The sequence below is a fragment of the Rana temporaria genome, chromosome 7 (assembly GCF_905171775.1).
Source record: "Rana temporaria chromosome 7, aRanTem1.1, whole genome shotgun sequence".
Classification (NCBI taxonomy): Eukaryota; Metazoa; Chordata; class Amphibia; order Anura; family Ranidae; genus Rana; species Rana temporaria.
The window spans coordinates 196013473-196028850 of NC_053495.1; the positions used below are offsets into that span (position 1 = coordinate 196013473).

The following is a 15378-nucleotide window of genomic DNA, read 5'->3' on the forward strand; positions in this document are numbered from 1 at the left end:
GGACCAGATAAGGTCTAAAAGCTCTGATTCTTCAGGTGTAAGTAAAGCCGTCTCCCTTGCCTTAGCTGATATACGGTCCCTTGGAGCCTTAAAGGGGTTGTAAAGGTTTGTGTTCATTCATCCTAATGCATCCTATGCATTAAAGCGGAGGTTCACCCGAAAAACACATTTTTAACATTAGATTGAGGCTAATTCTGGGAAGCACAATCGGGTGTTTTTTTTTTAAATCAATGCAGTACTTACCGTTTTAGAGATAGATTTTCTCCCGCCCCTTCCGGGTATGGGCTGCGGGACTGGGCGTTCCTATTTGATTGACAGCCTTCCGACCGTCGCATACAGCGCGTCACGAGTTGCCGAAAGTAGCCGAACGTCGGTGTGCAGGCGCCGTATAGAGCTGCACCAACATTCGGCTTCTTTCGGCAACTCGTGACGCTCTGTATGCGACGGTCGGAAGGCTGTCAATCAAATAGGAACGCCCAGTCCCGAAGACCATACCCGGAAGCGGCGGGAGAACATCTATCTCTACAAAGGTAAGTACTGCATTGATTTAAAAAAAAACACCCGATTGTGCTTCCCAGAATTAGCCTCAATCTAATGTTAAATTTTTTGAGGTGTTAAAACACCTGGCTGTCACGGGTCCCCAGCCCCCCCGTTTTTTTTTGTGCGTCCATGGCGTCCTCTTCTCCACAGAGTCTCAGCGTTGATTTGATGGATTTATAGCAGGGGAGCCATTGGCTCCCGCTGCTGTCAATCAAATCTAAATGACGTGGCCGCGGGGGGGTGGGACCGAGTGATACACTCTGTGTCTATGGACGCCGAGTGTATGAGACGGGAGCGCGCCCGCAAGGTAAAGCCCTCGGGAGAAAGCTTGCCAGAGGGGAATAGCTATTGCGGGGAGGAGCAGAGAGAAACATGGTTGGACCCCAGAACCGGAGGATCGGGGCAACTCTGTGCAAAACGAACTGCAACGTGTTGGTCAGATAAGCCTTTCACCATGGCTTTGGACAAATAAATGGGGGGGGGGGGTGGGCTAGTTGGGCCTTCCAGGGCATTCTAGTTTGGGTTTTACGACTTGCAGTATTTTGTACAAGTAGAGGTAGAATGAGAGGGAGCCCCCGATAGCCAATGGAATGCAAGTCGAGAGGTGGACATGTTGTTGTTTATTGAATGTAGCAACAGTTGTAGTGGAGCTGAAAGAACTGATACGTTTATTGTTAGGAACTGTTAAAGGACTATTACCATAGGAGACAGCAATCCTGCACGTGCTGTGGCCTTTCCTAGTACGGCTGTTCTCCTATTAAAGTCTCTGAGTCTGCCAATTGAGTTTGCAACTATCTAAGGGTGTCCTGGCCCTAACCCACTTTCCCACAAAATATATAAAAGGACTGTCAAAAGAAATAAAATCTCTTTTACATCCAAGAAGTGTCTGGCGCCCAATGACTTTCACCATCTTTGCACCCACTATGCCTCACAACCCACCACATATTGAAGGATGTCAGCAGTATGTGGCCTCAAAGTCTCTCATTAGGCTAGAGGAGGTAAGAGATTGCGCTACACGTACACAGAGGTCTACATGCTCTGGTTTTACTCAGTGATTACCCCTACTATGGCTGCCTAAGTGTTGGGAACACAAACGACCACTTTAAAGCAGGTATTCCACCCAAAAATTGAACTTCCCCTTTTTTGAATTCTTCCCCTCCTCCGTTGTCACATTTGGCACCTTTCAGGGGGAGGGGGAAGCAGATACCTGTACAGGTATTTTGCTCCCACTTCCGGGCATAGATACCCGAGCCACCTGTGGGTATCTACGCCACTTCCGGCGCCTTCTCTGTCCCCCCGCTGTTTTCTGGCAGACACACAATTCCCAGAAGTCAGCAGGGACCAGTGGAATCGCACAGCGCGAGACGCGCATGCGCAGTAGGGAATCACTTCCTGATTCCCTTACCGAAGATGGCAGCGGCAGCACCCACCTGAGAGCGGAGGGACAGATCGGCTTCCGGTGCCGACATTGTGGGCGCCCTGGACAGGTAAGTGTCCTTATTCTAAAAGTCAGCAGCTGCAGTATAAAAAAATACAAAATCGGCGGAACTCCGCTTTAAGTGTTGGGAACACAAAAGACCACTTTAAGGAAGTCGCAGTCATTTGATTTCTATCTTTATTTGTGGTACAATGTTGTATTTGTATGAATGTATGGGTTTATTTTTGACCAGTACATACCAAGAACATGCTGGCACAATTCTAATTCTAAGTACTGTTTTAATATCAGAAGAGGTTATTGTTACATATTTCCAGTGTGATGCCAACGTTCCTGGTAGCATGAGAAAGAGGCTTATGTGAGGAAGAGGTTACTAAGAACTGTTATTGAAACTTTTTTTATGCTAGCATGAAAGACATAAATTTATCAAAAAGGAGCTGTCAGAAACCCCACAAGTCTGCATGAATAAATTCATAACATGTGATTGATTCCAGCACAGCCCGACCAGGGTCTTACACTTGTGTACAATTGCTATGTCATTTATGTTGCTATTTGTCTTTATTTTTATTTCCCGCAGTATATATCTCAGTGTATTGGTTGTGCTTATGACACCTCAAACCGACAGTATGTTATGTAAAGTTAACATTTTATTGTATCGGTCGCACACCTTTAGCCCCCATTCACACCTAGGCGTTTTGTCGCCTGTAGTGTGACGCCGCAGCAGCCCCTAGACGCTGGAGGGATGAAAACACATTGCCCTCTATGGAGATGGTTCACATCTCCACGCCGAACGCTGTACGCCTGCCGCCTGAAAAAAAGTCCCGGACCTTTTTTTCAGGCAGCTTTCGGCGTTCGGCATAGGAGATGTGAACCATCTCCATAGAGGGGGTGAGGCTGCATTCACAATCGCGGCGTTTTGTCGCCGCAAGTCGCCGCAATTTGTCGCCGCAATTCGCGGGACAAAACGCCGCGATTTTGTACGCCTAGGTGTGAATGCAGCTTTAGGCTGGGTTCACGCTACTACAAATCAGATTTGCAGGCTTCCCCACATCCAATTCGCATATAAGGAGATTGGGCTCTCTATAGAGCCGGTTCACACATCTCCGGAGTGGCTCCGGTGCAAATTGCAGTCCTGTGTGTCTTCTGGTCCATTTCAGATCCAAAATCAGCCAAACATCCGAGCTGAAATCAGACCTGAAACAGTCAATGGAGACACCCTGGACCCCTGCTGTCAGCCGCTCCGTGCTGTGGTGTGAACCCAGCCTCAAATAACCCAAAAAAATCATAACATGTCATAATATACAGCAGCCGTCATCAAATGTCGGTCTGAACACGGACCGTGCATGTCTGGACTGTCAGGCTGCCAGTGTAAAGTGCCACAAGCACCGATCAGCAGTCATTGTTTGCTGGGACCGCGGGCATCCCAGCAACCAATGACGTTGCGTGTGCACCCCGCCCTCTGCTGCTGACTGTCTCACGGCTCCCGGCTCTCACTCTCTGCCAGGCCACGAGGTAAGGCGCAATGTCATGTGCACACCCCGCCCACTGCTGCTCGTTATCTCGTGGCTCCCAGTGTTCTGTCATAATAGCCAACTCCATAGCTCCCAACTGTCCCTGATTTCGAGGAACTGTTCCTGATTTGGAGCAATGTCCCTCTGTCCCTCATTCCTCCTCATTTGTCCCTCATTTTGGTCTGATGGTCTATATGTATGTATATAAAATGCACTTTTTATCTATCAGAAAGTGTTTTTCAGAGCTAAACATTTCATTGGATTTCTTAATTGCTGCATTTGTAAATTCCAAAAGCCAATTGAAAGGTATAGTAGTGGTAAAAAAAGGACTTGTGGGTTTAACCAAGTTTTTTTGTACTATTCTCCTTTAAGGGGGCGTGGCAAGGGGTGTGTCCTATGCCTGCATACTTTTGCTGAAAGGTGTCCCTCATTCCCATCTCAAAAAGTTGGGAGGTGTGGCCAACTCATCAAAATCTCCAGCCATGTCACTTCCGGTGACTCTCCAGCATCAGTAAATGGAGATTTCAATAAGTTGGCTGTTTTCGCACAACACCGGTAGCGTATACACTACAGTACACAATGACTTGGCTGTTTTGACAGAACAGCGGCTAAGGAGGAAAAAGTTGTCGCCGCCCTGGAGGCGGTCATTTTGTTGGTTAGTAGCAGGCGGACCAACAATGTCCGCTCATTATATAGTCTACCGTAGTGTATACGCTGCCGGTGTTGTGTCAAAACAGCAAACTCGTCCAAATCTCCAATTACTGATGCTGGAGAGCCACTGGAAGTGACGTGGTTAGAGATTTCGACAAATTGGCTGTTTTGACAGAATACCGGCTCTCACTCCTTGCTGCCCGTGAGGTATGGCGTGAGGTCATATGCATGCCCCGCCCCCTTCAGCAAGACTCCCGTCCCCTGCATCTTGCTACCTCTGCTGGCTTCTGCTCCCTGCCTGCTCTCAAGGTATGTGGTGGTGTGATATTTACACGCTGATGGGCTCATTTTATGTTAAAGGGGTTGTATAGGTTAATTTTTATTTATTTTTTTAAATAACAAACATGTTATACTTACCTCCACTGTGCAGTTCGTTTTGCACAGAGTGGCCCTAATCCTACTGTTCTGGGGTCCCACGTTGGCTCTCTCGGCTCCTTCCCGCAATAGCTAACCCCCTCTGGGAAGCTCTCTCCCAAGGGAGTTACCTTTGCGAGCGCGTTCCCGTCTCATACACTCGGCGTCCATAGACACAGAGTATATGACTCGGTCACGCCCCCCGACGGCCGCGACATTGGATTTGATTGACAGCAGTGGGAGCCAATCTATCCAATCAACACTGAGACTCCGTGGAGAAGAGGATGCCGTGGACATGCAAGTAAAACGTGGGGCTGGGGGGGTTACCTTGCGGGCGCGCTCCCGTGTCAAACAGTTGACATAGACGCCAACTGTATGACTCGGTCCCCCCCCCCCCCCCCCCCGGCGAGAGCGAGTTCTCCTGCCAGTTCACCTGCTCTGTGCGTCCCCGCCGTCCTCTTCTCCACGGAGTCTTGGCGTTGATTGGCTTGCGCTGCTGTCAATCAAATCCAATGGTGCAGGCCTGGGGGGGCGGGGCCGAGTCCGGCATTCGTGTCTATGGAGGCAAATTCTGGACTCGGCATCGCGCCCGCAAGGTAACCCCCTTGGGAAAGTGCTTCCCAGAGGGGGTTACTTGATGCGGGGAGGACCAGAGACAGCCACCGATGGACCACAGAAGACATGGTTTGGGGCCACTCTTTTTCAAAATGAGCTGCACAGCGGAGTATGTCACTTTAAGAGCCCATTCACACAGGAGCGGCACGAGTTTGGGGGCGACTCGTGACCTGAAGACGACTTCAGAGGCAACTTGCAAAATAACTTCTGTATAGAAGTCAATGCAAGTCGCCCCCAAAGTCACACAAGAACCTTTTTCTAAGTCGGAGCGACTTGCGTTGCCCCTATTAGAACGATTCTATTGAACAGAGCGGGACGCGACTTGTCAGGCGGCTGTGGCCTCTGACAAGTCACCCCTGTGTGAATGGGCTCTAAGGCCTCGTACACACGATAGGATCGCCAGAGGACAACGGTCTGAAGGACCGTTTTCATCAGTCCAAACCGATCGTGTGTGGGCCCCATAGGTTATTTAACCTTCGGTCAAAAAAATGAGAACTTGCTTTAAAATTGAACCGATGGACTCCTAACCGATAGGTCAAAACCGATCGTTAGTATGCAAAAGCATTGGTTAAAAACCCACGCATGCTCAGAATCAAGTCGGCGCATGCTTGGAAGCATTGAACTTTGTTTTTTTCAGCACGTCGTCGTGTTTTACGTCAACGCGTTCTGACACAATAGTTTTTTGAACTGATGGTGTGTAGGCACAACGGACCATCAGTCAGCTTCATCGGTTAACCGATGACAACGGTCCTTCAGACCGTTCTCATCGGATGGACTGATCGTGTGTACGAGGCTTAAAGCGGATGTTCTGCCAAAAAAAAAAATATTAAAAGCCAGCAGCTACAAATACTGCAGCTGCTGACTTTTAATATTAGGACACTTACCTGTCCTGGAGTCCAGCGGCGTCCGCAGCAGAGGACGAGCGATCGTTCGTCACCCTGCTGCTCCCCCCTTCATCCACGCTGAGGGAACCAGGAAGTGAAGCGCTCCAGCTTCACTGCCCGGTTCCCTACGGCGCATGCGCGAGTCGCGCTGCGCCCGCCGATTGGCTCCCGCTGTGTGCTGGGAGCCGAGTGTTCCCAGCACACAACGGGGGGGGGGGCGGGATGTGACGCAATGCCCGTCTTTTGCCCGTGAATGCCAGGCCGGAAGTGGGTGCAAATACCTGTCTTTAGACAGGTATCTGCACCCCCCTGAAAGGAGGGGTGCAGAGAGGGGGGGAGGGTTCCGATCAGCGGGAGTTCCACTTTAGGGTGGAGAACCGCTTTAAGAGTCCTGCTGAAAAGTATCAGCTCTATGTAGATGAGTACAATGAATAAACACATCTGGCCGTTCCTCTGCTTCCTGCAGGTTGACTTCTCTAAGTTCACACAAACACTTATTGTTCTCCTGCCTCCCGTTTCCTCAAGCCCGTAACAAAAGGTATCATTTAGGGACGCACGGAAGAGGGCCGAGCGATACACAGACATTACATAAAAACATTTACAATAACGAGATCCCTGTGCAGATCGTTGCCGGGGTTGAGGAACCAGATACTTGTATGGGCACGCTGGATAATGCTTGTCTTAGCAAATCCCACGATGAGCTCATAAAACCTCCTCCCTGCTGCTCCCCTCGGCTCCACGTGAGCCACCTTCTCCTTGCTGGAAATGATCCACGTGTAGCATGCTGGGAGTGTACCCTGCCCGCATGCAGCTCCAAGGGAGGAAGACTTATTATCAGAATTAAAAATAGTGATAACATCTTTATTGAAATGTAATTATATCTTTGAATACACGTTCAGCGAATAAACGCAGCATATCCCAAGATTTAGGCCAATATCTTTTTTTTATTCTGTTGTCACGTGGGATTCTCCGTTTGCATTTAGTGGTAACATGCAGAACAGATTACGACACCATTTATATTTAGGATAAAAAATCTCCATTCCCTCGTTTCATTCGGGGCAAATTGACAGATACAGTTAGACCCCCTTTTACACTGGGGCGGTTTTCAGTCGCTTTTAGCGCTGGAAATAGATTCCGCTAAGCGCCTGAAAACCATTCATTCAAGTGTGACTTTTCACACTGGGGCGGTGCGCTTGCGGGGCGTTTTAAAAAAAAAACCTGCAGGTAGAAAGTTTGGGGCGGTTTGGGAGCGCTGTATTTAGCGCTTCCAAAACGCACCTGCCCATTGGGATGAATGGACAGCACTTTTGAAGTGCCTGAAAATCGCTTTGGAAGCGCCACACGTTTTTTAACCCCTTCGAAAGCGAGCGTCGCTTTAGCACTGACGTGGCCCCAGTGTGAAAGGGGTCTTAAAGCAGAGTTCCAGCGACATTTAATCATTTATTTTTATTTTTTTAACATTTCATAAGTTTATAACATTGCCATTTAATACTCACGTCTTTTGACCACTTCGTCCCCCGATGCCCGGTTTTAAAGAAAAAATAAACGTATATAATTCCCTCCTGGCCGTTGTCATATTGCTTGTGGGCATGTGAAGCCCACAAGCATATAGTTCCGGATTTCGGTGCAGCTAAGCAACCAGCATGCACCGCTCGTTCTCGCGCATGCGCTCGTCGCTTAGGTGCGCGTACACTTCTGACGTTGCCATCACAATGGGCGGCGGCGGAAGTGCCCACCCTGTTGTGATGGCAACCAAGATAATCACTCGCGCATGCGCAATATGTATGGCTCGCAGCGCCGTACACTTCCGACGTTGCCATGGCAACGGGCGGCGTCATCGGAAGTGCCCGCCCCATTGTGATGGCAACCAAGATAATCACTCGCGCAATGCGCAATATGTATGGCTCGCAGCGCCGTACACTTCCGACGTTGCCATCGCAACAACGGGCGGCATCATCGGAAGTGCCCGCCCCATTGTGATGGCAACCAAGATAATCACTGGTGTCATCGCGTCAATTCCTATTTCGGAATATCACGATGACAAGCGGCAGCCATCCACACTGACTCCTGGGAATTCTGACACATAGATCCCAGGAGACAGTGCGCTGGTGGCAGAGACCGGAAACTCCATCAGAAACTGGAATATCCAGGTAACCTTTAGGGGAAAAAAATAAAAAATTCTATTGCAAAAAGATTATGCTGCAAGAATGCTTATAATGCTAAGTTATAAAATTGTGTGGAACTCCGCTTTAAAGGGTAGCTCCACTTTCGTGGGAAAACAATAGCAAAAAAAATAGCATATACAATTGCAACCGTTCCGTTTCAATTTGCAGTGCTGTAATTTTCTGTAAAATGCAATATGGCTACCTGGAGGCATTCTGTGCAAAGATGGTGTACAAAACGCCACCCAGGTACAGTATGTCATTTCCTGCTTGTGTGATTGGCTCACTGATTTTCCCAGAAGCCTGCACTAAGATACAAATCAGATCTTTGGCATCCCCTGCAACAGAAATGTAATTTTTGGTGAGATACTTCCAAAGGGAAATCACTTTTCTCATTAGTGCCCTGCAAGTGCAGCAGCTGATTGATAATTACAAAACTACAAAAAGTGTAGCTGCTGGCTTTTAATAAACAGACACTTACCTGTTCCACAGTCCAGCTTCACTTCTCTCCCCCTCTCCGCCGGCACCTCCATTATAACTGTGGACACCCTGCCGTGACAGCTTTCGGCTTCACGGCCGGGCACTCACTGCGCAAGCGCCGCTGCACCCCCTGAGTGGACAGGCGATCGCCTGGGACCTGTCACGTGTCCCAGGCGATCGCCTACAGGGAGGGGCCAGCAAAAGGCGATATAACGAGTCGCCTAAGCGGTCCCTGGGCGGAAGGAGGAAGTGGGACAGGAAGTCCCACTCCTACTGAAGCGCCCACTCCCCCCCCCAAAAAAAAATGACATGCCAAATGTTGGTTTAAGTGGAAGTTCCACTTTTGGGTGGAACTCCGCTTTAACTTTGCACATGGACTTAGACAAACAACCAGCTATTTTTTTTCAGAATAACAAAAGGTAGGAATCTGCAACAAAGTTTGTAAAAATCCCTACAATTTTTTTTGGAGTTACTGAAGCTTACTCAAGATAAATATAAAGAAAAAGAGAGCGGTCTGGATACTGCCTCTTAATATCACACAACTCCACCCCTAAATACATATAATACAATAAAGCTTAGCCCGTGGAACTTTAAATGAGTTGATCATAGAGATCATAACAAGGAATAAATTAATTCGAATTTATTGAAATTCCAAATACATGATCATAAATGAGCATAAAAACATCATGAAGCATATAGCTTACAACCATAGACATGTTCGGGACAATACTGGAAATACATGATATACATATACATCTCTTATACTCAACGTGTTTCGCAAGCTCTGCTCGCTTCCTCAGGAGTTGATGTATGTGCAAGATATCTAGAAAATAGTAAATATCAGTAAGCCATGTTCGCCCCCCACCGGGACCTCGATTGGTTGCTGCGGGAGCCATTGTCACTTGTTAATCACAAGTGAGGAGTGAGTGGGGGGCGGGGCTATGTGTCTTAAAGGGGTTGTAAAGGCAGAAGTTTTTTTTATCTTAATGCAAGATATCTAGAAAATAGTAAATATCAGTAAGATATAACATTCAATGATGGTTGAGGTTAGAAAGGAAGCATGGGGCCTCTGTGAGGCACCCCCAGGGCTGTCTTAATCAGAGGGCACACCTGGGCACTGCCCAGGGGCCCCAGCTGCATGGGGGGCCCCTGCCTTACCCCAAAGCAGCTGGTCCTTGAGCCTGGGCTGCCCCTCTACATCCCAGATATCCCCCCAGCGCTCTGACCCCTTTACACCCATATATCCCCTACCTCCTACCTACTTGTTTACCTGCACTGTCTCTATTGTAGGGGCCCCAGAGCATTACTTTGCCCAGGGGCCCATGATGCTATTAAGATGGCCCTGGGCACCCCATACTTACATTATGGTCAATTGGTCCAAAGGACTGATCCCCAAGGATGACAATGGAAAATGCTTCAACCGGGAGCTGAAGAGGCGTGACCCACAGCAACCAATCGAGGGCCCGGTGGGGGGCGAACATGGCAAAGAAGGAGGGTGAAATGAGAGTGTACCCTGATAAGCCCTGTTTGCCACCCAACGGGACCTCGATTGGTTGCTGTGGGTCACGCCTCTTCAGCTTCTGGTTGGAACATTTACCATTATCAGTCCTTTGGACCAGTTGACCATAATGTAAGTATAGGGTGCCTCACAGAGGCCCCATGCTTCCTTTCTAACCTCAACCACCATTGAATGTTATATCTTACTGATATTTACTATTTTCTAGATATCTTGCATTAAGATAAAAAAACCTTCTGCCTTTACAACCCCTTTAAGACACATAGCTCCGCCCCCTCTCCCTCCTCACTTGTGATTAACAAGTGACAATGGCTCCCGCCGCTGCATCTGAGCCAATGAGGAGGGAGAGAGTCGCTGCTCTTATGCACATCGCTGGACCCAGATCGGGCTCAGGTAAGGATGTAGGGGGGCTGGGGGGGTAAAAAAAAATAAAAAAACACTTTCTGCCTTTGGAACCACTTTAAATATTATAAATATGTATGTTCATGTTTATTTCATAGTCCTGATGAAAAGAGGAGTGCGGCTGGCTTGTGGCAAGACCTGTAAGGCCAGACTTTCAACGTGATTACAAAGTGTAACTTGAATGCTACTTGGATGTGGTTTACGCATTATATGAAGCCAAAATCACGCTGGAATTGTGCCAAAGTAGCACAGGAACCTTTTACAAATTTGCCTCATACTGAGTTGCATTGATGTAAACGGGGCCCATTGAAAACAATGGCCCAGATTCAGGTACGACTTGCCCATTTCTTATGGAGGTGCAGTGTACCGTTTTAACACTACGCCTCTGTAAATTTCCTGCGCTACGCTTGATTCACGGAGCAGTAGCTCCCTAATTTGCGTGGGCGCTCCTGAAAAATGCGCGCGTAATTTAAATGATCCCATAGGGGGCGTGGATCATTTAAATTAGGCGCGTTCCCGCGCCGAACGTAGTGCGCATGCTCCGTCGGGAAACTTTCCCGACGTGCATTGTGGCAAATGACGTCGCAAGGACGTCATTTGCTTCCAAGTGAACGTGAATGGCGTCCAGCGCCATTCACGATTCACTTACGCAAACGACGTTAAATTTTTAATTCGCGACGCGGGAACGACGGGTATACGTAGCATTGGCTGCCCCTGCTAATAGCAGGAGCATAAAACAATATAAAAGAGCCGCGGCTCTTTTATATTGTTTTATTTTCCTGTCATCACACGCTAGCCGCTGCCTAAATTTACTGTGTTGTGATAGCGCGTTTTTTTTGTTGTATAATAGCAGCCTTACGCGGAACCCGACGAACGTAAACGACGTAAACTGCGTACGCAGGGCTCGCATAGGGTTGTGAATCGGCGTTAGTATGCAATTTGCATACTCTACGATGAACAACAACGGGAACGCCCCCTAGCGGCCATCGTAAGAATGCAGCCTACGATATGACTGGCATAAGAGCCTTATGCTAGTCATATCTTAGGCTGCAGTCGGCGTATCGAGGTTCCTGAATCAGGAGCATTCGAGACGCCGGCGCAAGTAAGCAATTGCGCTGCGTAACTATGGTTACGCAGACGCAATTGCTTGTTGAATCTGGGCCATTGTGATTTCCATTGCCATGCAATTCTGTGCAATCTGAAATTGCACAAGTGTGAACCTGAACTATAGATGAGACAAATTGGGTCTCCTCCCCTGCCAGACAGGAATGTGCTATGTGACAGAGCTGTGTAAATCTCAGGACTGGATGGACAGAAATACAAATCCTTTGGTAGGTAAAACAGCTCCCACATATGTACTTTTTCCGGTGTTTGCTTGGAGTCCAGCTTTAAATAAATTCCATCTGTGGGGGGGGGTGGCTGAAATCTCGCCCCATCGCTCTACAGCACAATCCGTGGGTGAAATGAGGCAACGTCAGGGAACGTGTCGTAAACCTCCGGGCGGAAACACTGAGCACTCTCTCCGAGGCCTTTCTAAACACTCGTAATGTAAATAACATTTCTGTCTCGCTCCGGCACAGCTGGGATGGCGTGCCAGAATCTCTGCTTAATCTCAGACGCTCCCGGGTTTACTAATCTCATTTTCAAAACACCCACTGCCTTATACCAACCCGTGGAAAAAGAAATCCAGAGACACAAAGACTTTTCAGTCATGGGCGGAAGAGTGCGGTGTACCGGACGCCACTTCCAGTTACTGGTGGTCCTGAGCTCTGCGTACACGCATGCCAACATGTTATGAAGAGGGCTGGCAACTCGCAGGCCTTGTTGTGGTTGTGGAACTGCAGGTCCCCCGGCATGCACTGCTAACCAGAGCCCACGCTGGGCCTGTAATATGGACATATGATTTATTTGTATCCTAATATGAAATTCCAGCCAGACAGCTAAATACAGAGTTAGGATATGCTGTGTGTGTGTGTAAATATATAATATACACACCACCACACAAAGTACAGTATCAAAATGCAAAACTTATTAGAAAAAATACTAAAGCGGCTGGTATGTGTGAAAGGTATGACAGTGGGCAGTATGTGTAGGAGAGGAGTGCAGAGGGTATGACAGTGGGCAGTATGTACAGAAGAAGAGTGCAGAGGGTATAACAATGGGTAAATTGCACAGGTATGTACAGGAGAGGAGCGTGGAGGGTATGACAGCGGGCAGTATATACAGGCATGGGCGTCCGCTCCATAGGGCAAGGGAGGGCACTTGCCCCCCCTAGAAACCAGTGCCATGATCCTCGGGGAGAAAAACAGCAGGCGGGAAGCAAGGCAGCGGCACGGCGAATCCAATTAGAGCCGCTCTCTCTCTCTTCTAGCTCCAGCTGACAGAGAGGGGAAGGGGGGCGATCGGGGGAGATATACAGTACAGCCAGCCTGCGGCTCTCCTCTCCCTGTCACAGCGCCGCTGCCGAGTTCTCTGGTAAATGGAGCAGCGGCGATGTGACAGGGAGAGGAGATCCGCGGGCTGGCTGTACTGTATATCTCCCCCGATCGCCCCCCTTCCCCTCTCTGTCAGCTGGAGCTAGAAGAGAGAGAGCGGCTCTAATTGGATTCGCCGTGCCGCTGCCTTGCTTCCTGCTTTCCTCACCATGATTGGCCACAGCAGCAGATTCTGGTGACTGGGTGCATCATGGGAAATGTAGTCCCTTAAGAGTGGCGGCCCCAGTGTGTCCACAGACACCATGCTAAAGCCCCCAGCATGCAAGCACTGTGCTGGGGTGGGGGGTTACAAGAGGAAAAAAGAGAATACTGTGCTCATGCTGGGGGAAGCCAGAGAGAGAGCCACGCTGTACCCGCACCAACCAGAGAGCCACGCTGTACCCGCACCAACCAGAGAGGGAGTCACACTGTATCCGCACCACCAGAGAGAGAGCCCAGCCGTACCCGCACAACCAGAGAGGGAGAAAGACTGAGCCGCTGCCGGGGTACAGGCATGCTACAATACTGACTAGAGTCACCCCAGGCAACCCAGAGTGAGCGAACGTCCAGCCAGAGGGATCACTATTGCGGTTTCACCAGGTCTGGTAAGGGGGCCTGTTGGCCATTATCCATTACTGTTCCTAGGGACTGAGCCATTAGGAAGTGTCTAACCTGATATCCTCCCATCTATGCTGGAGGCAATTATTGCAGAAAATGACACCAAATGCTGGGAGTTTTTGGTGCAGAAACTGACATCAGTGCTGAGGGTCATTATTATGTACATTGGTACAGATGCTGAAGTTTTTATTCTAGAAATCTGCACCGATGTGGGAGGTTATTGTTGTTGCTACTGACACCATTGCTGGCTATTTTTTATTGCGAATGACAGCAAAGCTGGAAATTGTTATTGCAGAAACTGGCACTGATCCTGGGGGTTGTTATTTCCTAGGGGGGGGGGGGGGCCTCCATATTTTATGATATTGTTATTCAAAGTTGCTAGTTGCTTGTTAATTGCATCAGGTTTCGCAAACCTTTGCATGCCTGTGCTTTATGTGATAATGACTAAGCCCCTCCCCTTCATGACATTGTCAAAAAGGGACCGAGCATGGATGACCTTAAAATGATGCCCCCCAACTAAAAAAGTTCAGCGGACGCCCATATGTACAGGAGAGGAGTGTAGAGGGTATGACAGGGGGCAGTATGTACAGGAGAGAAGTGCAGAGCATATGACAGTGAGCAATATGTGCAGGAGAGGAGTGCAGTGGGTATGACAGTGGGCAGTATGTGCAGAAATGGAGTGCAGAGGGTATGACAGTGGGTAGTATGTGCAAGAGAGGAGTGCAGAGGGTATGACAGTGGGCAGTATGTGTAGGAGAGGAGTGCAGAGGGTATGACAGTGGGCAGTATGTACAGGAGAAGAGTGCAGAGGGTATGACAGTCGGCAGTATGTGCAGAAGAGGAGTGCGGAGAGCATAACAGTGTGCACTATGTACACCAGAGAATGTGGATGTGATGGGATAGGTACGTGCAGGAGAAGGGGGGTGTGGAGAGTACAACAAGTGGGCAGTATGTGCAGGAGAGGAGTGCAGAGGGTATGACAGTGAGCAGTATGTACAGAAGAAGAGTGCAGAGGGTATGACAGTGGGCAGTATGTGCCGAAAATCAGTGCAGAGGGTATGACAGTGGGTAGTATGTACAGGAGAGGAGTGCAGAGGGTATGACAGTGGGCAGTATGTACAGAAGAAGAGTGCAGAGGGTATAACAGTGGGTAAATTGCACAGGTATGTACAGGAGAGGAGCGTGGAGGGTATGATAGCGGGCAGTATGTACAGGAGGGGAGTGTAGAGGGTATGACAGGGGGCAGTATGTACAGGAGAGAAGTGCAGAGCATATGACAGTGAGCAATATGTGCAGGAGAGGAGTGCAGTGGGTATGACAGTGGGCAGTATGTGCAGAAATGGAGTGCAGATGGTATGACAGTGGGCAGTATGTGCAGAAAAGGAGTGCAGAGGGTATGACAGTGGGTAGTATGTGCAAGAGAGGAGTGCAGAGGGTATGACAGTGGGCAGTATGTGTAGGAGAGGAGTGCAGAGGGTATGACAGTGGGCAGTATGTACAGGAGAAGAGTGCAGAGGGTATGACAGTGGGCAGTATGTGCAGAAGAGGAGTGCGGAGAGCATAACAGTGTGCACTATGTACACCAGAGAATGTGGATGTGATGGGATAGGTACGTGCAGGAGAAGGGGGTGCAGAGGGTATGACAGTGAGCAGTATGTGCAGGAGAGGAGTGCAGA

General features: G+C 49.0%; 1 protein-coding gene across 3 annotated transcripts in view; it reads right to left on the minus strand.

The window, feature by feature from the left end:
- Positions 1-15378, minus strand: part of PDE4B (phosphodiesterase 4B) — a 432600-nt gene that overhangs the window by 79006 nt on the left and 338216 nt on the right. The window lies entirely within an intron of this gene.